This window comes from Lygodium microphyllum, chromosome 7, assembly GCF_053477565.2.
Source record: "Lygodium microphyllum isolate KBCC chromosome 7, Lygodium_microphyllum_v1.1.10, whole genome shotgun sequence".
Lineage (NCBI taxonomy): Eukaryota > Viridiplantae > Streptophyta > Polypodiopsida > Schizaeales > Lygodiaceae > Lygodium > Lygodium microphyllum.
In genome coordinates, this window is record NC_141141.1 from 42,623,263 (window position 1) to 42,647,313 (window position 24,051).

Below are 24,051 nucleotides of genomic sequence, written 5' to 3' on the forward strand. Positions count from 1 at the left end.
GATTGGTCATGTTAATTTGCAAAGATTGAAGCAAATGCAATCAAAACAAATAGTACGTGGTTTACCGCATTTAGGATATGTGAATTTTGATCATGTATGTGAGGCTTGTCAATTTGGCAAGCAGTCCAGATTGCCATGTCCAAAGAGGGGGAGAATAAGCAGCTATCCTTTGGAAATAATACACTCAGATATTTGGGGCCCATGTCAAAATGTTTCCATGAGCGAAAAATGTAGATTCTATATCACCTTCATTGATGATTTCAGCATGATGGTGTACTTTATGCAGCATACAAGTGAAGCATTTGAAAAGTTCTTGGAATTTAAATCTATGGCTGAAAAGCAGTTTGGATGCTACATAAAATGTTTGAGGTCAGATAATGGTGGAGAGTACATGTCAGATGAGTTTTGTGACTTCTTGAGAGATCATGGTATCAAAAGGCAATTGACATGCAGGTATATACCTCAACAAAATGGTGTGGCTGAAAGGAAGAATCTGATTATTGTAGAGGTTGCAAGGGCAATTATGAACCAAATGAACATGCCATTGTCATATTGGGCAGAAGCAGTGCATACTGCAGTTCACATTATGAATAGAACACCTACAGCCTTGATTCATAATATGTCACCATATGAGAGAATGTATAGCATGAAACCCACTGTTGCATACTTTAGAGTCTTTGGATGTGTCTGTTATGTTCATGTTCCAGATGATTTGAGAAAGAAGATGGAACCTAAGGCTGTAAAATGCATTTTCCTTGGATATCCTAATGAGAAGAAGGGATACAAATGCTATGATCCAGTGAGTAAGGAAGTATACATAAGCAGGGATGTCAAATTCTGTGAATATGAATCATGATACAAGCCCAAAATTGCAGTGGATGTTGATTCCTATGAAAGCAATGATGATAATGTCTATGGAAGGAAAATTTCAGCAAATAGCAAGGCTGAAAATCAGCAAGTGAAAGATGCTTCAGGACCTCAAGAAAATGTGGAAAGCAGTGGCAGCTACATTCCATGGAGTGGTAGATTGAGAAATGCACAAAGGAGTGCAGAAGTTGCAAAAGGTAAGAGACCAATGACTGAAAGTTCAGAAGATGAATCTATAGATGATGAGTATGGCATTCCGCATGTTAAAACAACTGGCACTAGAAGTGCAGGAAAGTATGTGCCACCACATGCTAGATCAGATGAGACACACGGTAGTGCATCTCAATTGAGAAGGTCAGAAAGGGCAAGGTATCCAATTGATAGATTGACTTATAACGGGTTCATGAAGATGTATTATGCATACATGGTTTCTTATGTACAACATGTGGAGCCTACTTGCTTTGAAGAAGCAGTAGAGAGCAGTGGAGACAAGCAATTGATGAAGAGATGAATGCACTAAGGAAAAACAAGACCTGGGATTTAGTGAAACTACCTCATGGCAAGAAGTCCATTGGATGTAAATGGGTTTACAAGGTCAAATGTAAGTCAGATGGTTCTCTTGAAAGGTATAAAGCAAGGCTAGTTGCAAAAGGATATGCACAAGCTTATGGTTTGGACTATGAAGAAACATTTAGTCTAGTAGCTAAAATGACGATAGTGAGATCGGTAATTGCTTTGGCTTCTATCTATGGTTGGAGGCTTTATCAAATGGATGTGAAAAATGAATTTTTGAATGGCAACTTAGAAGAGGAAGTGTACATGGATAACCAGAGGGCTATGTGGATCCAAAACACCCACATTATGTATGCGGGTTGAAGAAGGCTTTATATGGACTGAAGCAAGCACCAAGAGCATGGTGTGATAGAATCAACAAATTCTTATGCAGTATGGGATTTCAGCAGAGCAAAGCTGATTATTCACTTTATGTGAGGCATACAGAAGATGGTATGGTTGTTGTGGTCATCTATGTTGATGATCTCATTATTATAGGTACACTTGAGAAGGAGATTACTGAAGTCAAGCATGGGTTACATAAAGAGTTTGATATAAAGGATCTTGGTTTGTTGAGATACTTCTTGGGTATTGAGGTTATTAACACACCTCATGGTATATGGCTGATACAAAGGAAATATGCATTGGAGATGTTGGAAAAATATGGCATGACAGGATGCAAACCGGTTGATACACCATTGGATCAAAATGCTAAGTTGATGGATGATGGATCTTATGTTGAGGATGTTACTATGTTCAGAAAGATGGTTGGTAGTCTTACCTACTTGACCATTACAAGACCAGACTTGAGTTACGCTGTTGGATTGGTAAGTCAGTTTATGCAGAAACCATGCAAATCACATTTGGATGTAGTAAGAAGAGTTCTTAGATATGTGAAGAAGACAACTAGATTTGGGTTGTTTTATGAAAAAGGAATCAAGCCTACATTGTTTGGATACTCAGATGCAGATTGGGTAGGTAGCTCTATGGATAGAAGATCTACTAGTGGCTATGCATTCTCATTTGGATTAGCCATGGTAAGTTGGAGCAGTAAGAAGCAATCTACAGTTGCTTTATCAAGCACTGAAGCATAATATAGAGGCATTGCATTGGTAGCATGTGAGCAGACATGGCTGAGATTGATCCTATATGACATGGGGATAGAGATTGATGGTGGAGTTATTATGTATTGTGACAATGTTAGTAGCCTTATGTTGGCAAAGAACCCAGTCTACCATGCAAGGACAAAACACATAGAAGTGCACTATCATTTCATTAGAGAAAAAGTCATTGATGGAGAGATTGACTTGGTCCATGTGAAAACCAATGACCAAGTTGCTGATATCTTTACCAAAGCATTAGGTAAAGATAAGTTTGAGTACTTCAGGAGTGCACTGAGAGTCTTATGTGTGCAAGCTCATTCTGAGCTTGAGGGGGAGTGTTGAGAAATAAGCCAAAGTTTAAGGCATAGTCTAAGCCTTATCATATTGTTCTATGTAAAGTGTCCTTAAGTTTGGGGGTATCTATCTTTTGAGGATACCATTTTAGTGTGTGGACTGTTTTTGGAGATATGGTGGAAGAATATTGAAGAAGAAGAGAATGAAGAAAGCTTGAGCCTCTCCTTGTCTCAACCACCTTTCGTTGTGCATCCCCATCAAATCTCTCATATACTTTCAATGACAAGCTCCATGGACCTGATTATTACACGTGGAGTGTGGTGATGAAGGCTTGGTTTATTCCGCAGCGGTTATAGTATGTGGTTAGCGAAGCTATGGCACGTCCTCGACAACCTTCTCCTGTTCCATCTGATTTTAATGAAGTGCTTACATGGGATTCGAATGATGCTCGTGCTTATTCGTCCTTACTTCGGTGTATTTCCAAAGAAGTCCTACCGGCCGGTCACCTCGTATACGACAGCTTCAGATGTATGGTCGAAGTTGCAATTGATGTATGAGGCTCCTTCCACCATGAGGGCCATTACTCTCTATGGCCAGCATTAGTAACTGAAGTTTGAACCTAAGGATACGATCCAATCATTTCTATTTCAAGTTACCCAACTCCAGGACTAGCTTCACACTATGCAGTCTACCCTATGAGAGGCACATCTTGTTGGTACGATACTCTACAAGCTTCCTCGGGAGTTTGATGGAGTGGCGAATGCTTTACGAGTGTAGATATCTACCACTCTTGTCAGTTTTCTTCATATGTCCTTTATGCTACTTGAGCATGAGCCTACTTTGCGACTACAGGGGAGGCTTCCGTCACATTATGGAGGTTCAAGTGAGTCTCTTGCAGCTTTAGAGAGGGGTTTGAAGATGAAGAAGTCGAAGGCTCAGTGTTACCACTACGGCAAGAAAGGTCATTTAAGGAAGGACTACAAAGAGTTAGTGGCTTCCAGGAAGAACAAGGAGCACAAGACAAAGCGGGATGTGGACTCCTCCAACAAGTCATATTTGTCTCAGATTCCGATTCAGATCCTCCAACCAAGGTGAAGTCCAAGGCGCAGAAGGGATCTTCTTCTTCGAATGTGGGAAGGGCTTAATGGCCCCTTCCTTATCTGCTTTCTAGTGGTGGTGATACGGTCATTCCTCATGACTCTCTAGTGCAAGAGAGGGAGTGTAAGAGGGTGGTGAGATGGGGCAGCCGTGCCTCATCTATATTGCTATACAGATACACAGGATCCAGAGAGGGACATTCCTGGCATATTGATCGAAGTCTGGCAGGTACAAATCCTGGAGCTAGGACTGACTTTCAAATTCATGATGGTTACTTCATAGAGAGCGGGTGGCTTTCATCTGGAGCTCACATGATGGGACACTTTGGCCGTCTGGCCAAAGACGGGGAATCCATGGTCATTTCTACATTGAGGCATTGGTGACAAGATGGTCATGTATGCTACATTAGGGGCATTGTTGATAGACATTGAGAGTTGCTATGATCTTCTCTATCTTCAGGAGCTGGTACAATCGACATCGACATCAAGTTCTCTCCGAGGCACCTTGGTGGTGGCTTGCGCACCCACTACTTGGGTGTCCATGGTTCTACTCTGGTGGACATTGTTGTATGTACCATGATGCGACATTATCATTGTATATTGTATTGTATCAAATCACCCATGATCTAAGAGAGGGTGTTAGCTGATTAGTCATCTCATGCTTGAGTTTATACTTGTGGTACAGTAGGCTGGGCACATAGACATTTTAGGCATTTTATTTGCCATTGTTTATTAAGGTTTGGGCATTATTTGCAACCAGTTGGCTAGCATTAAATGTTGGTCGACCTGTCATATTTTAGGCATTTATTTTGGCATATTTATTGTTAGTCTCCCTCCTCCACATTCATTCATCACTTGTCAGTTCCTGGAGAGAGGAAGCAAGTGCCAGTGCCTCCACAACCGGTGACTCACATTGTATCTGTACTATCTCATGTCTTGGTATATGGATTCCATTTCCCTAGCATACATATGAGTTCTCATCTGTATTGTGTTATCTCTTTCTTTTCTTTTCTTGTGTTCAGTAGTTTATTTCAGCACATGTTTATGCTTCCACTGTTGCACCACTTTTGACACCTCCCATCCAAAGGCGATGTGCCTTGAGAGGAGAAAAGAATCAGCTAAGTCTAGGTATGTACAAAGCTGAAATACATATATCTATCCAACTCCCATCATCTGTCGGCAATGAGCAAACAGCTCTGCTGGAAGACCCTTCGTGAGGTTGTCTGAGGATTATCATCTATATGCACTTTGACAAGCTCAATGCTCTTGCTGTCAAGTACATCTCTAATGAAGTGGTACTTCACCTGTATGTGCTTTGTCTTTGCATGAAAGACAGAATTTCGTGCTAGCATGTGCATGTTTACCATAAATACAATGATCACAATGCTCAAAATCATCATAATGAAGACAAGGCAAGTAACCCAAATGAGAAAGCATTTTCATTCCTGTTTGACTCATGTGTCCCAACTGGCCATACCACAAAGAAATGCTTGGCTGCTCAGTCACGACAACAACATGATCACTCACACTAGATACATGAAGAGAATACAGAGTATAACTTTTACAATCTCTAGCAATCACTCTAGATCCCTTACAAATCTTCCATTTTCCATCACCAAAGGTGGTATGAAAACCATCATCATCTAGCTGCCCTATGCTAATCAAGCTCTTCTTGAAGTACATGCCGTACATGCTGAAGTGTAAAGACAGAGCCATGCTGAAACTGTAACTGCACATTGCCAATACTTGCAATGTCACATGCATAGTTGTCCCCAAGATGGACAACACCATGTCGACCCCCTGTACAGGCAAAGAAGTACTCTCGATGAGGGGTAACATGAAAGGAAGCACCTGAATCGAGAATCCAGGTATGCACGTTCTCATCTGTATTTGCAAGTAGAGCATGTGCACCAAAGTGTGAAGAGACCAAAAGTACGTCATTCCCACTGTCCTCACTGTCATGAGTGACTACATTCACCTCTTCAATTTTAACACTGCACTTCTTGGGTTGACCTTCTTTCTTCTCTTCCTTGCTATCATCTGTCTTCTTGCCTTTTCCTTTCTCTTTCTTCCATTTGTAGCAATCACGTTTAAAGTGGCCCTTCTTACCACAATGGTGGCATTCAACATCTTTGCCATGTAATCTACTGCGTCCCTTACTATCAGATTTAGCTTTCTGTTGTGATTTGCCCCTAGTATGCAAAGAACAAGAAGACTTACTAGATGCATTGTTTTGCTGATTCATTTCTTCCATGAGTAGAGTAAGGTCTACATCAACATACAAAAGAATCGCATTCGAATTGCTCATAGCAGTCCTGAATGTATCCTAACTCTCTGGAAGAGTGCAAAGCAAGAACATAGCCTTAAATTCTTCATCAATCAAGAACTTCAAGGCAACGAGCTGCCTGAAAACAGAGTTAAACTCACTCAGGTGAGTAGACATTGATGTACCCTCTTTCATAAGCAAATCCATAAGCTTTTTCAGCCAATACACTTTGCTTGCAACACTTTTTTGTCCATACAGTTCTTCCAGTCGAGTCCATATAGCATATGCGAAATCCAAACCTTCAATGTTAAACAGCAAGGCATCAGAAATCGATAGCTTGATGGTTGAGCGTGCAAGCTCATTTAACTCTTCCCAATCTTCTTATTCCATGTCTGCGGGCTTTGCCCCTTTGGTTTTAATCAGCTTTGCCTGCTTCTTTTGCAACAGGATATTGTAGCATTGTTTTTGCCAAACTGCAAAGTTATGTGCTCCTTCAAGCTTCTTTATGTGCATGAGATTACTGCTGTCATTGCTGCCAGCCATAATTTTTAGCCCAAATGTGACAAAAAAAATCAGCAAACGCAGGCCCAGACTATCACCCAAGTGACCAAGGTACAAACAGGTACCGACCAACAATAAATGACCACGTAGAAGCATAGATTTCAGATCTGTAATTAAATTCTCAGAAGCACCAAACCATGTGCTATAGCATTCCACAACTGATTATAGTTTTTCCAAGGGCATATATATCACATTACATGAGAAATCCCAAATTTTAGCTGCAATTTCTGTTGTACATGTACCTACAGGCATAAAATTTGGCACGCACGATCAAAAGCCCCAAATTTTTGTGCTCAAAGCATCAACCACACATCTGCATTTTCTCTGTCATGCATAGAACATGTCAATTTTGCCAAAACAGAGCAATTTCAGCAAAACCCCCAAAATTTCCAAGTGTTGGATGTCCAAATTACATGGAATTGAACTTGCATGTACATAAAATGACCAAATAGTGCATAAATTTTTTCCAAACTACAAAAGCCCCAAATCGCACGGGGTCCAATATGCATCAATGTCGAGAAATTGGGTTAATTTCAGCCCAATTTGTGCATGTACATGAAAAGCCCCAAATATCAGAGGCAAAATGTCACAAATTCCTACAAATTTTGAGACAAATAAAAGAGTTTCAATTGAAATAATTGCATGTCCAAATGATATCTGGAATTGAACTTGCATGTATCATCTTCTGATTAAAGATCATCAATGGCTGCTTACTAAAGCTAATACTGTATGGGGATTGTGTAAATCTCAGTAATGGTGGAAGATAACTGTGATGGAGGGCTGGTTGAACAAGACACCTTTCAAATGCAAGGTCTTTCTTTGGAGGGTGATGATTGGTGGTCTTCCTCTTGCTTCAGCCCTTTCCAAGCGTCGAATCTCCAACAGCAATTGTTTCTTTTGCACCACCAGTGTGGAATTGGCCCGTCATCGATTTATTTCTTGCCCTCTCACTAAGAAAATCTGGTTACTCTTGTCAGCGGTTTGACGAGCAGTGGTTGGTTTCTCGCTAAGCCCTTTTAATTGGGTTTTTGTGCGGCCCAAATACCCCACACCGGCACAGTCGCATATGAAGATCTTGTTTCACTTTCTTAGATACTAGGTCTGTTGGCACAATTGGACCATTCAAAATGCTTTTCTTTTTTATTCAGCCTTTAATGTTCAGGGACATATTGCTAGGCTTAAAGGTCTCTTGCATTGGCAGATAGATCTCATTTGGCACTCTAACTTACTCCCTCTGGAGGACTTACTTCTCTGGCATATGGCAATTTCCTCTACGTCTTTGCCATGATTTTTGTAACTCTTTTGTCGTTTAGTACTTTATAAATATAACATCCATTATGAAAAAAAAAAGAAAGAGAGGTTTTTTCCTCGACACTACTCCTTCCTAACATTGTTGAGCCTAGGGTTTGTCAGAGCCTACAATTATCAAGAACGAAGGTTGATCATTGATAGAGTTACAACTTATGATGAAAACTATTGCCCTGGTATGAAGCATTGTTTTTATTTTGGTTGTTTATTTTGGATTTGTCCAAGAGTAACTCATCAAATGGTCTTCTTTGAAGCCTTTCCATCATAATCTCTGTTGTGGCTGTGAGACACTGCCATGACCAAAAAGGAGAAAGCTATTTACCAATTGCAAATATACTTAGCAGATTGACTTGGTTCATTGAACAATGTGAGCAAATATATGCATCATGTCCACCCATTCCTTCCTTTTCTTTGGCTGGATTTTTCTGTTTTGTGTTATTTTATATTTGTTGGACAAAGTAGATTTGGCACTAGCACTTTGGAATCTGGAGCTTGATATGCACAAACCCAATGTCATGGCAAGTCCTTATGGTAGGGCCGTAAATTTGTTATTTATTATAGTGATGATCAAAGGTAATCTGAGCATACTTCTTAGTTCTTTTGTAAATACTATCATTCCATCATAAAAAGTTAGTTCCATCATAAAAAGCTAATAGGAGCATCTGCTTTTAGGGACTCCTTGCACAATAAGAGGAGATATGAATTCATACAAGATTGCATTATACTCATTTTAGGAGTTCTGTCAATTTGTGAACTTAGAATACAACGCAAATGTTGTGTTAATGAGGAAGTAGCTATTGCAGAGAGCTTGTTTAGTAAACTGGCCATAGCCTAAGGTTCAAAAGTTTCAAAGTTTTTCTCGACTGTAGATAGTTCACTCAGTCCTAGAGACACTCTCATTGCCTTTTCAAATTAGAAGGGTCTTTTGTGTGATTGTTCAACGATCCTAAAGGACTTGCATATCTATGAAAAGCATTCTTGTATGCATGCAAAAATGTGGATACTATGATCCTCTTGGTGTACTGCTGCTCTGGATACATGGGCAAAGATTACCAGATGTGTTCTTAAGTGGAGGACAAGGTGTGTGCCTGATACTAACTTTAGAATATCGATGGAACTTAAGAGCCTAATGTAGTTGGATGGGAATTGCAAGAAACTGTGTGTGGCCAGATGGCATTGGACGGATGCCACTGGTTGTTGATTGCAACACAGGCTAATGAGCTATAGGTGATGCAAATATTGAGCTATAGATACTATATGGAAGGCTAAACCAGGCTCTTGACTGATCCAATGGGAGAGGTTGCATGAATTATTTGAAGGGTGTGTTTGTGGACCTTAAGGGCTTATTGAATTTTGTCATTTTCCTTGAATTCTTGGAAACTCAGTCCTGATATCACTGATTGCAACTTGCATGTTATTTCCATGTACTTGCCCTCACTGCATGCAAGCTATAAACATTGTTTTTTAGGTTGTTTTCTCTTTCTATATTATGCAATCCCTTAGTTTGATAGCCTTGTACTCTAGTCTCCAATTAGAGATGGACTGAACAGGGTTGTCGCATATGATATCAAAGGCAAAGGTCGACTTAAGACACATGATTCTTGCTTACTAATTCTTAGATAGGGCCATATCCTCGATCATGGTTGCATCCTCCACTTCTTATCCACCACATTCACCCAAATGTCATCATTGCATCAGGTCACATGGCTCTCTTCTTCATTCTTATACTTTTTTGCATGAAGCTTGCAAGTAGCAAGAGATTGGAAACAGTGCTCATGATTGGACCTGTGACAAGTGATGGAGAGCTTGTGTGCATCCCTTTTGCCATGATGTGGGCTGGGGCATAATCTTCTTTGCCTCATGCATATACTCAACTTTTTTTCTTTTTTGGAATAGGTTTCTCATGGACATCTATTGGCATCTCCCAATTGAACTAGAGATTTTGACTTGGACATCTTAGAAGATGGGAGCAAGCTCTATGATCCTAGCAAGCAGAAAATTTTACTTGCTCACTAAACCTAGATTTGTGCAACCGTGTTAGGATGCTAGTAGGGAATAGAGGCCTTAATCTAGAGCTATTGGTTGCAATACTAATGGAAAAAAATGGAAGGGGCTACCCGTGTGTTTTAGTTGATGTCACTTGAGTTGTGTGAAGATGCTTGAACTGTGCATCTTCAAGGTGTGTAGTTGATTCTTTGTTTAATTAATATATGCAATATAGAGAATATTTGAGTTATGTGATGCAAAAATGTGTATTCTACTTATTGCTCATAACAAGTTCTAAATGTGCATGCTAACATTAGAAGATTCTCTCATAGAGGTAGGTAGTGGCAATCGTAGAGGTTTGTACTAGCAGATCTACATGGGTCACTTTTTCTAACTAACAGTTATATGGGGGACCAAATTACTGAGCTCGTAAAAATGTATTAATTCTATATTTGTGTTTGCCCTTCCTTTCGTCTAGATGATGATCAGTTCACCATGGGGTTTTCTAGTTGCTACAAAACCATAGCTTATCCACCAAGATAGTTGTCGGCTGCTTTTCGTCCTTCCATCATCCCTGCACCACCTTGGCCTTTACACAGGGCTGCCAAAAGGCGAAGTCTTTCAGAGAAGGAGCTCTCATCCATCATTGCACTCTTGCTTGTGGCCTCAATAGTCTTCTCGGATGCCTAATCTGTTGAGATATCAAGCTCCACTCGTGATATGCCAGGGTGACCATTGTGCATTTATGTCACCAACTTGTCAGTTGCAGATGCGGTTGGTACACCGCCCATGAATAATAGCTAGATGACAACTATCCTTATCTACTCTAGTTCGTGGCTCAGTTAGTATGCCACCTTAGTTAGTTGAGTTTGGTTTGACACCCATATATAGGGTTCTTCTATTTCTTTGTACTTGAGTTCTTTTGGCTTACACAACTAAGAAGAGAAAAATTGTTTTCAGCCTCCACCTTTGTGTGTATTCCCCCATTGTGCAAGCAAGAAAGCTACAAGTGAGACTCCTTCCTTCTCTCCCACAATCTTGACATGGTATCAGAGCCTTGTTCGTGGTAAGGAGCTCAAGAAAGCAAGCCAAGCTCACGGTGTTCTGCTAAGAGGAGCAGTGTTGCTTTCATTTTCTGTTTTGGGAGCAAGTCTCTGCAGGCAGCACAGCCAGAAAGTGCAGGAGTGCATTGTCTCAGGTTGAGATGCCCTTCGCGGTGAAGCAAGAGTGCAGTATATGTTGCGGGTGAGGGCTTTGGCCTATGGCGACCTTGTTTTTTTTATTTGAGGCCATTTCGGGGCCTGTTTTGGAGGCGGAAGTTTTCTACACGCACTCAGGAAAAGGCCCTGTTTTATGCTATGCGACCACTGTTCTACAGGTCGGTGAAAAGTTACCACATAAATTGCATCGTATGCTTGTGTGCAGAGACGCCGGGAGTTACAGAATCATCCTTGGTTCCTGTTTATGCAAAATCGTCACTAGAAAGTGACTGTGTGGTCAAATACCACTTTCCCCAGTTTTGTAGATTTGCCCTTGTGAGGGTGAAGCTGTGTTTTTTGCAGTGACAGAATTTTTTGCAGTGTTCTGTGATGGCATCTGATTCTCTTTCACAGATTGTAACTAAAAAGCTTGATAAGAACAACTTCCAAGCATGGAAGTTTAGAATGAAGAATTTCCTTATGGGAAAAGGATATTGGGAATTTGTTGCAAGAAATGAAGAAGATCTAGTTCTTCCTGATGTTCCCAATCAACAGCAAATGTAGGCATTTAAAGTATGGTATGAGAGAGCCAGGAAAGTTATGTATTGGCTGTCTATCAGCATTTCAGACTCTATGGTTGTGCATATTCAGCATGCAAGTACGCCAAAGGAGGCATGGGATACTTTGTCAAAAATGTATAGCACAAATACGCAAGCCAAGAAAATGCAGCTCAAGCAAGAGTTGCATAATGTGCAAAGAGAAAATATGAGCATCAATGACTGCCACATGAAGGTGAAGAAGATTGCACATGCACTTGCTTCCATTGGGTCACCAGTGGAAGATGATGATTTAGTTTCTGTGACCTTGAATGGTCTAGGAAAGGATTATGCACAGTTTCGAACATCCAGTTCCGCCCGTGAAAGATTTCTTGATTTTGAGGAGTTGATTGCTCTTCTAATTTCTGAGGAGTAGAGAAATGGTGGTGCATCTTCTTCAGGAGGAACTTCAAAAGAAGCTGTCTTCTACTCAAATGCTAGAAGAGATAGAGGCAGAGGTAGAGGAGGCCGATTTGGAGGCCGTGGTAGAAATCAGAATATGCAGCAAACTCAAGAAAACCAGTCCTATGGAGGAGGACGTGGTAACTCTAGAGGCAGGGGGAGCCAAAGAGGTCGTGGTGGATGGCAAAGAGGCCAAAATGCAAATAGTAATGTTGAATGCTACTACTGTGGTAAAATGGGTCATATGGATAAAGACTGCTATAAAAAGCAGAGTGACATCATGAATGGAAAACTGCAACAAGGGAATTATACATCTTCTAGTAGACAGGGTGATGACATAAATGAGCATTTGTTTATGGTGCAGCACATGAATAATTCTGTGACAAGTGTAGAAGAAAGCAACGATGTATGGTATGTTGACTCAGGTGCATCAAACCACATGACAGGTCATGCAGAATGGATGGAGAATGCAAGGAAAATGGAAAAACCAGGATTTGTGGAGACTGGTGATGATACTGCACATCCTATTGTGCAGATTGGAAAAATTCCTTTGTCTATGTAGGATGGGAAAAAGAAATACATGTCCGATGTATTTCATGTCCCGAATATCACCAAGAATCTGGTTTCTGTTGGTCAAATGGTTGAGTAGGGCTTGCAGGTCAAATTTAATCCTCATGGATGCTTTGTTGAGGATATGAAAAATAAAGGTCGCTTGATAGTAAAAGGAAAGAAGAAGGGCAGAATGTTTACGTTGGATGTAGACATGTCTGAATTGAGTGCAGTAATGTTTGCACATGGGACCGGTGTAGTTGCAGATATTGATATCTGGCATAAACGCATTGGTCATGTTAATGTACAGCGACTTAAATCAATGCAGGCCCAAAATATTGTTGCAGGATTGCCTAAATTCAAGGTTGTAGAAATGCATAAGGTATGTGAGGCCTGTCAGTTTGGAAAACATGCAAGGAAACCATTTCCTAGACATGTTCAAGAGAGTAAGAAGCCATTGGAATTAATCCATTCTGATGTGTGGACTGCTAAAGCTGCATCTCTTGGAGGCTGTCATTATTTTGTCACTTTTATTGATGACTATAGCAGAAAAGTTTGGGTGTATTTTATTAAAAAGAAAAGTGAAGTTTTTGGGCATTTCAAAACTCTTAAAGCTATGGTTGAAAAAGAAACAGGCCTGCAAATAAAATGCCTAAGGTCAGATGGAGGGGGAGAGTACCTCTCAAATGAGTTTGCAAGGTTCTTGCAGGAGCATGGCATAAAGCAGCAATATTCATGCAGTCATATCCCACAACAAAATGGAATTGCAGAAAGGAAAAACAAGCATATTGGAGAGGTATCTCGTGCCATGCTCAAGGAAAAAGACTTGCTAGATTTTTACTGGGATGAAGCAGTTGCTACAGTAGTCTACATAATGAACACGACTCCCACTGTAGCAATACATGGGATGACTCCAGAGGAGAGGTATACTGGTAGGAAACCAGATATTTCTCATTTGAAGATTTTTTGTTGCATTGCCTATGTTCATGTGCCAGATGAGTTGAGATCCAAGTTGGATCCAAAAACTGAGAAGTGCATCTTTATTGGTTATTCTCTGCAGCAAAAAGGGTATAGATGCTATAGCCCTTCTACTTGTAAGTTTACAGTGAGCAGAGATATTGTTTTTGATGAGATGAGTAGCTGGTATAAACCAGTAAATGTGATTGATAATGTAGATGCACAAAATGGTAATGCTGCACAGAATTCACAGTAGCAGTCACAAGATATTAGTGGACCTGGAGCGTCCTCTAGCAGTGGTTCACATTCTTCGCCACGGAGAAAGCCATGGATGAAGAAATGGATGCCTTGGAAGCAAATTCTACATGGGAGTTGGTATCTTTACCTAAAGGTAAAAATGCAATTGGTTGTAAGTGGGTTTATAAGGTGAAGCACAATGCAAATGGTTCTGTGAACAGATACAAGGCAAGATTAGTAGTCAAGGGTTATGCACAAACATATGGCATTGACTATGAAGAAACATTCAGTCCGGTTGCAACGATGGCAACCGTAAGAGCAGTCATTGCTATGGCTGCATCAAAGGGATGGTCTTTACATTAGATGGATGTAAAGAATGCCTTTTTGCATGGTGATTTGCAAGAAGAGGTCTATATGGAGTAGCCACCAGGTTATGTGCATGCTGTTCATCCTAAGTTTGTTTTTTGCATGTTGAAGAAAGCATTGTATGGCTTGAAGCAAGCACCTAGAGCATGGTCTGACAAGATAGGACAAAAAAATTCACTATTGGCTTTCAGATTTCCAAGGCAGACTTCTCACTTTATGTGAGAAAAACAGAGAAAGGTAAATTATGCTGCTTGTCATTTATGTTGATGATTTGATTATGACAGGTGACAGTGATGAAGATATCCTTCATGTGAAAATGCTATTGAAGCAGAAGTTTGAGATGAAGGATTTGGGAGAGTTGTGTTATTTCTTGGGCATTGAGGTGATTAGATCACCAAGTGGGATACAGCTCTTGCAGAGGCAGTCTGGATTGGACATGCTGTCCAAATATGGGATGACAAGCTGTAAGCCTATTTCAGTTCCTTTGGAGTAGAATGTGAAGCTGAGCGCAGATGCAGGTGAGCTTCTGGAAGACCCTACTATGTACAGACGCATAGTAGGAAGTTTGATTTATATGACTATTACCAGGCCAGATTTGAGCTATGCTGTTGGATTGGTAAGTCAGTTTATGCAGGCTCCAAGGAAACCACATTTGGATGCGGCTAGACGCATACTCAGGTATGTGAAGTCCACATTGCAGTATGGACTACTTTATGAGACTGGGGTTCAGATACAGTTGCATGGATACACTGATGCTGATTGGGCTGGTAGTATTTCTGATAGACAATCTACCAGTGGATATGTGTTCTCTTTTGGGAGTACTGCAGTCACTTGGAGCAGCAAGAAACAGCCTACAGTTGCCTTATCGAGCACAGAGGCTGAGTATAGGGGTGCAGCAATGGCTGCATGTGAGGTAGCTTGGTTGCATAAGCTACTTTATGATATGCATTAGCCTACAGATGGGCCAGTTGTCATTTATTGTGACAACATGAGTACTATACACTTGGCAAATAACCCAGTCTATCATGCTAGAACAAAGCACATTGAGGTACATTATCACTATGTGCGGGAGAGGGTTTTACTAGGTCTTATTGATCTAGTTTATGTTAGCACAGAGGATCAGGTAGCTGACATATTTACGAAGGCATTGGGCGCAGAGAAGCTGCGCAAGTTCAGAGACCTGCTTGGTGTGCAGGAATTGGGATTGAGCTCGAGGGGGAGTGTTGAGATATCGAGCTCCACTCGTGATATGCCAGGGTGACCGTTGTGCATTTATGTCACCGACTTGTCAGTTGTTTTGCAGATGCGATTGGTACACCGCCCATGAATAATAGCTAGATGACAACTATCCTTATCTACTCTAGTTCGTGGCTTAGTTAGTATGCCACCTTAGTTAGTTGAGTTTGGTTTGAGACCCATATATAGGGTTCTTCTATTTCTTTGTACTTGAGTTCTTTTGGCTTACACAACTAAGAATAGGAAAATTGTTTTCAGCCTCCACCTTTGTGTGTATTCCCCCATTGTGCAAGCAAGAAAGCTACAAGTGAGACTCCTTCCTTCTCTCCCACAATCTTGACATAATCATCCAAGTGTATGACAAATGTAGCACCATATAAGATGCATAAGCATGTCTTTCCATTTCACACCATCAAGATGTGCGCTTGTGGAATGACATCATATGTGCATGTGTGCATCATTGGCAAGCTATGAAGGCTTTTCATCTCTTTGATTGAATGCACCATGAGGCAATTTTCCACCTGGTAGAGATACTCTTGTATGCATCCTTTCTGTCTGCATCACCGAGAGAGAACTTGCAAGAGGGAAATGATGCCATATGCTTTCTGTTCTTAAGGGATCAGATTGCAATATTATCCTAGCAATTGCAACTGTGAGCATGTATAGTAACCATAATTGCATCATTGAAGCACATTTGGTATTCCAAAACTTTACTGGTGCGAGATGCCGTCTCATGGAATGCCATGATTTCTGCTTACACACAATGTGGTATGGGCGACGGATGCCTTTGTTTGTATGTTATGATGTTGCAAGAGGGAGTTCTACCTAACAAAGCCACCTTCAATGCTATCATATGTGCAACTAATCAAGGATTAAGATATTCTAAGAGGTCAACGAGACACAATCTCATCACATTTGTTGGCTACTACTTTGTTAAAAATGTATACCAGACGTGGATATGCAGACCATGCAAAGAAAGTTTTTGACCAAATGTTTGTATGTGACATGATCTCATGGAATGCGATGATATCCAGTTGTGTATAGCTCAGTCTGGTTGATTATGCATTTCATCTTCTCTATGAAATGCTGCAACAAGAGCTGTCCCTGAATAGGAGTACTATAATCAACATCTTTGATACTTGTGCAAGTGGGGAATATTTATTGGAATGCATGCTTGCTCATGCTTACCTAATAGAAAGTGCATCTAAACTCAACGCTGTTATTGGAACTATAATTGTTGATATATGTAAAATGAGTGGCAGTTTTAAAGATTCCTTGAAGACAATCTTCTAGAACAAAATGTAGTCATGTGGAATGTAATGATTTCAGCATATGTTGATTAGCGTTATGAAAGGCATGTACTTGAATTTCTCAATTCAATGTAGAGCAAAGATGCGTATCCTGATCAAACTACTTATATCATTATACTTGATGCATGTTCTAACCTTATGGATTTGGTGAAAGGAGAAAAAATCCATGCTAGCATAGTGCTATAAGGGCTTGATTCATTAAACCCCATTGTAGCTTCTCTTATTCAAATGTTAGGAAACTATGACAGTGTTTCTGTTGTAATTAGTATGTTAAAGAGAGCTCCTACTAAAAACATTCATGTATGTAATGCAATCTTGGTAGTCTACATACACAATGGTCTATTTATTAAAGCATATAGTACTTACAAGGAAGTTGTTGAGATGAGTAATTCTTGACAATGTAACCTTTATCAATTTACTTTCTGCTTGTGCTATTGAGGGTAACCTTCATAAAGGTAAATGTTTCCACTCAAGCATCATTGTGTTTGCTCTTTTATAGAGACGTTTTTGTATTCAATTCACTTTTGAATATGTAAGGTAGGTGTAGCAATTTAGAAGATGCTTGTTCATTGTTAGAAAAATGTTAGACCATGATTTAGAATTATGCTCTTCCATAATTGCAATACGTGTTTGACATGGATAGGGCAAGCTAGCTTTTCAACTTTTTGAATAAATGCATTTGGAAGAGCAACATCAACTTGCATTCTTGATGTTGTCGTTGAGTTGGCATTAGTTGACGTCTAAAGTACTCATATGCATATAATCAACATGGTATTAGATACAGATCTCATTTTATCAAATGCTCTTGTCAATGCATATAGTAGGTTTGTCGTTATCCATGGTGCAAGATGTGGTGATGACACAATTTCAAAATGGGATGTTGTAACTTAGAATACGCTAATTTTTGATCATGTCCAAAATGGTGATTTAGAGAAGGCTCTCAACATTTTTAGTCAAATGAACTAGGAGAAGGTGGACCATGATTGTATTATACATAGTGGTTTTGACTCTAATGTCAATATAATATCTACTCTTATAGTTATGTATGGAAAGCTAGACTACTTGGAGGATGCTCATAAAGTATTCAATCTCATGGTTGAACACAATGCATTGTCATGGAATGCTTTGATTAGGCTACATGGGAAATATGACTACAATCTAGAAATAATTCAATTGTTTCATTAGACACAAGTTGAGGGTGTTTTTCTCTATAAGGTTTGCTTTCTTTTCAATCTTAGCGTTTGTGAAGGAAGTTTATTCTTAGACTAGATCCATGTTCTTTTTGAGAACCGTACAACTTCAACATCACTTTGTTGGGTCCTTGGCCTAGGTTTAGGATTCCTTTGAACCAATCAACAATTCTTGGTGGTGCTTCAAATAACCATGGTCTTCCCAACCAATGGAGAATAAGAGGTCCCATAAGAGTTTAGCCTCATGAGAGTGGGATTTTGACACATGAAAAATGCCAGAAAAGTGACAAATGATGCTAAAATAAGGCAGAATTCAAAGCTTGAAGGAAGTGGAGGATGTAGATTTGATAAAAATGATTGCATGCTAGTTGAAAGGGGTATCTTGGAGTGGAAGCACGAAGCGAAAGCAAGAGCTATGGTGGAAGGAGAGAGAGAGAGAGAGAGAGAGAAAGAGAGAGAGAGAGAGAGAGAGAGAGAGAGAGAGAGAGAGAGAGAGAGAGAGAGAGAGAGAGAGAGAGGGAGGGAGAGGATGTGGAAACTCCAATAGTCACAATGTGTGACTAGCTTTTCCTTTATTTAAATGTTACTTAAAGAATAAAAATAAAGTGATAGTAGTGGATGCCTACTACTTGCAGTGTACATGTGTGTGGGTAACTAATACATGGTGTGGGTATTGTTAGTATAACTAATATACAAGCGGTTAGGCATATGCATCTCTACCCCCAACAACCTTCCACTTCATGGCAAATGTATCTCAGTGAAGAGCGAAAAAGAAAGAAAATAAAACGCTACAGTATGTACATACAGTACAATACAACGAGGAATAGAAATCATCTCATCCAACACTTATCAACTTCTTGAGAAAGGCAAAGCGTTACGTTGAGAGACTTTTAGCGAGTAGATTTGCAAGATTTTGGTTAGTTGAGATTTTGACAAGCTCAATAAACTTGGCCTCAATGATGCCTTGAATAAAGTGGTAACACACCTCAATGTGCTTCGTCTTCGCATGAAATATCAGATTCTTGGCTAACTAAATAGCACTCATAGAATTTGAATGCAGTGTAGGGACCACATAGGTAATGCTAAGGTCTGCCATCAGATGGCCTAGCTAGAGTGCCTGCTTGCAAGCCTTAGTGGCTACAATATACTTTGTTTGTGTAATAGAGAGGGTCATGCTTTTTTGCACCATAGATATCTAAGAAATGATACCTCTAGTAAAGGTGAAGACATAGCCAAAGGTGGACTTTCTATTGTCTACATGTCTTGCATAATTAGAGTCATTGTGTATCCCATGACTTCTGTATCTTGGCCACCATGACATATGCACATAGTTAATGTGTCATTTAGGTATCTCATGATACCCTTGATGGCATCCCAATGTCGTTTGACAGGTGTAGTTATACAACATGCCACAACTCCCACTATAAATGCTATGATAGGGTGAGTGGTTATCATGGTATACATTAAACTGCCCACTGCGAATACATAAGGGATCTTGGCTATCTCGGCCTTTTGCTCATCAGGCTGCAGATAATCAGCTTGACTAACCTTCACTGAGAAGGTAAAGGACAACCAATAGGCTTAATATCCTGTAGATGAAACCGCTTAAGGATCTTCTGGATGTACTCCTTCTGCAATAAGTAGAGGAGCCCCTTAGAGTGATTGCATGCAATATGCATCCCAAGAATATTGAAGGCTTATCCCATGTCCTTCATCTCAAAGCTCTTCTTGAGCTGACCTTTCAAGGCATCCAACTCATCATGAGCACTCCTAGCAATCAATATATCATCCATGTAGAGGATCAAAATCATAAGGTTGCCATCATGAGCCTTTTTTGAGTATAAACATAGATCCATATCACTTCGGGAATATCCCCGTGAGTGCATAAAGGCATCAAACTTGTGGTGCCATTCCCTAGGTGCCTGTTTAAGGCCATAAAGGCTCTTTCTCAATCTACACACTAGGTGGTCCCTGCTAGGTTTTGCAAAGCCAGTAGGCTTCTCCATGTAAATCTCATCATGCAAGTCCCCCATGAAAAACAACCGTCTTGACATCCATCTAACAAAGATCCAAGTCAAGCTGAGCAACCAAAGTTGGTACCAAACGTAGGGTAGTCATATTCACAATAGGAGAAAAAACTATGTCAAAGTCTATACCATGCTCCTGCTTGAAACCCTTTGCAACCAATTTGGCCTTGTACGCTGGCTTGGGATGTCCAAGGGTACTTTTCAACTTATACATCCACTTGCATGGCAAATCACACTTTCCATTAGGCAAAGGAATCAAGTCCCATGTATGATTTTTCTGCAGTAAGTCATACTCTGACTGCATGTTCCTCTCCCAAGAGTGACTATCACCTCTGCACATGGCCTCATCATAAGTAAGAGGCTCACCAACATTTGTCACCATAATAGAATTCATAGAGGGCTCAAATTGCACATGCTGTCATCTATCTCTAGTAGATGGCCTCAAAACAAGCTGGGAGGCTTGGACATCCTATGAAGCAATAGCTTATGTTGCAAGCTACCTAACAAGCTATATTGTAGTAGTAGGCTCCTCTTGAAATATCGCCCTACATACCTCAATAACATACTTAGGTTGCTTATGCATTTTCTCCCCATGAAAAATAACATCATGGATGTAGATAACATTCTAGGTTTGCGGATCCCATAGGTGATAGCCCATCTCACTTGTATCACCATAACTAGAGAATATACATTTCCTAAACTTAGGATCCAACTTATTGCACTTGTCCTTGGGAACATAGAAGAAAGCCTCACAACCAAAGATACACAAATGAGCATAAGAGAGGTTTTCCAAGCCATATCTCCTCTACAACTTGATAGTCAAGAGCAGTACATGGGGACTGAAATATCAAGTGGATAACAATAGTAACTAACTCACTTAAAAAATGATGTGGTAAGCATGCTTGTCTAAGCATACTGCGAACTCACTCGTGAATTGTTCTATTCATGCGCTTAGCCATATCATTCTAGGGTAGGGTGTATGGGGCGATCAAATGATGCTTAATACTCCTCTTGTCACAAAACTGCTCAAAGGCTTTAGAGACATACTCACCCCCATTGTTTGAACTTAGGCATTTCAGCCTATACCTAGACTAGATCTCAACTAAAGCAAGCCAACGCTGAAATGTAGCCAAGACTTCCAATTTCTGCTTAATAGTATATGTCCATATCTTATACACATAGTCATCAATGAAAGTAACAAAATATTACATGCCACCTAATGACTTGCAGGGCATGTGACCACGTATATCCTAATGAACGAGAGCCAATGGGTCACCCATGCATGCCATACCAAACTTTTAATGCATATTATGTGTCTGCCTACCAAATAAACAATGATCACAAGACTAAAAGCACTTATGGTCAAGGGACAAAAGATACTGCAAGCGGGTAAACATTTTCATTCCTTTCAAGCACAAGGTAATGATCGCAAAGAGATACATGTGAAATTGCATCCAGTACCAAAATATAGTCAATTGGCCTATATATAAGCAAGGGGTAGAGAGTATGGGATTTAACACCATGTGCAATGACAAGATTTCCACGAGTAATCTTCCATGAGGAATCACCAAAAGAAACTACATAACCTGTATTATCCAAAGTGCTAGCAAACATGCAACCTGAACCAATGTGGACATTACCAACTATCTCTAATACCAATGTGGACATTACCAATACCAACTATCTCTAATACCAAGTCCTTACCCAAACAGATAGATTCAATCAAATTGCGACAAGAGTGGAACCACTCTCTATGAGGGGTCACACGAAAGAAAGCCCTTGAATTTATTAGCCCATACTGAGTATGCCCTGATAAAGCATTAGTTAACTATGAAGTATCAAGAGAAGAAGTTACAAGTATGAAATCATCATCAAAATCAATCTACATAAAATTAATCTCTTCAATCTTAATACTTGACTTGCTAGGAACAATGTTGCGATTATCATTTTTGTCATGTACTTTACCCTTGCCATTTTCCTTGTGCATTTTATGTCATTGTGATCAAATATGCCTTGCTTTCCCACAGTAATGATAAGTCAATGAGGACTTATGGCCATGGGACTTACTGCGAGATTGTCCATGTGACTAAGAGTGAGACTGTTGAGAGTCTCTCCCACAGTGATCATTATCGCACCTGCCATTATTTCCTCTAATTGTCAAAGCATGAGAGGTGTGGAAAGCATCGACATTCTTTTTGTTAACCTCTTCATTCAAGAGTGCACCCTTTACACCTTGTAAGTCTAGCCCATCAGTAGGCATGTTTACACACATAGCAGTACAAAATGTATCCCATGATTTAGGCAATGTAGCCAAGAGGAATAAAGGGGGAGATTGCCCTTAAATTCAATCTCTTGCGAAGAAAAATGATTGAGAATAGAATGAAACTCATTTAATTGGACTAACATGGAAGTGTCCTCCTTCATGCAAAGGTCCATGAGTTGCTTTAGCTAGTACATCTGAGAAGCGGGGCTTTGTTTGTCATATACATTGTGAATCTTTTCCCATAAGTCTCATATAAACTATCCATCAAAGACAACATTATAAAACACCTACTTAGAGAGGGACAAGATGATGGTGGATCTATATAGCTCATCTATTTCAGCCTAATCATTTGCATCAATATGTTTGGGATTGACACCCTCATGTTTCAAACACTTAACCTACATTTTTTGCACTAAAACTTGCTAGATTTGGGCCTTCCAATGGTTGTAGTTAGTGCCATCCAACTTGTCAATATTAAAGATAACACTATCATTGGAACCACTAGCCATACTAAGACCAAGTAAAGGCACAAAAGGGCAAAACAGGTTGCTGTAATAACTATCAACATGTGTGGCAAAGAGTGGTTAGCTAGGGCTTGCTAGAAAATTTTTAGTAGTACTTTAGAGAGAGATGTAGCTTTCTAGAATGCAATGCTCATAGCATAGACTAGGAATATGATTGAGGCTTGTAACTTGTTTGCTCAAATGTAGAGATATATGGATCAAATATGATTACCTTTCTTGTTATGTTGAATTTGGAGGTCATATTAATTATATGCTTTAGGCAGGCTAGCTTGGTTTATCTAAATAGAATCTATGATGTTGTTATTGGTTTTGTTTGCCCTTGCCACACATGAAGTTTTAGACAATTGAAAAAATAGATGAGTAAGAGGGTGTAACTATAGATTTGGATGACTCATCTATGTGTTTGGTGTTAATAGATTGAATAACAAATCTTCGATATCAATGATGAAACAAGGCTCTAATGCTTCCATTTTTTGGATGAGCTTTAGGGTTTTCCTTGTCTGTGTGTGTAATTCTTCTATGTAAATAGCTTTGTTAAAAGGGTTTTCATGTGGACAAGAATTTGACTCTCAAACTAGTCAACAAGAGTCACAAAATGATCACATCCCTATCTTCATCCATTTAAGGTATTTACAAGCTCTAAGCTCCTCGATACCTAAGTAATATGACAATATCATGCTTGGCTTATTCCACCACTTGACTTATGGCCATGAATATCAGTGGTATTTTAAAAGTACTTGAGATATGAAAGAAGCATCAGTAAGCAAGCAAAGCAAAGTTCCTCCAAATAGTTTTTCAAAAATAATGTGAAATATATATTTAAAAAGTGAGATATTTACATCTACTCACATTGTGGGTGATGCGAAAGTACTTGAGATATGAAAGAAGCATTAGCAAGCAAGCAAAACAAAATTACTCCAAATAGTTTTTAAAAAATAATGTGCAATATATATTTAAAAAGTGAGATATTTACATCTACCACTTTGTGGGTGATGCGGCATAGCTAAGTTAGTTATTCTGCTTCAAAAACTTGGCTACTGTCCTAAACATGGAAGGCGGCATTATGTTTGGTAGGATGTCTTGCTTTATCTCCATGGCTTCTCTGATGGTAAGGAAGAGGTTCTTGTTGTTTTGAGTGGCTTGCGAAGGTCTTCCATGTTT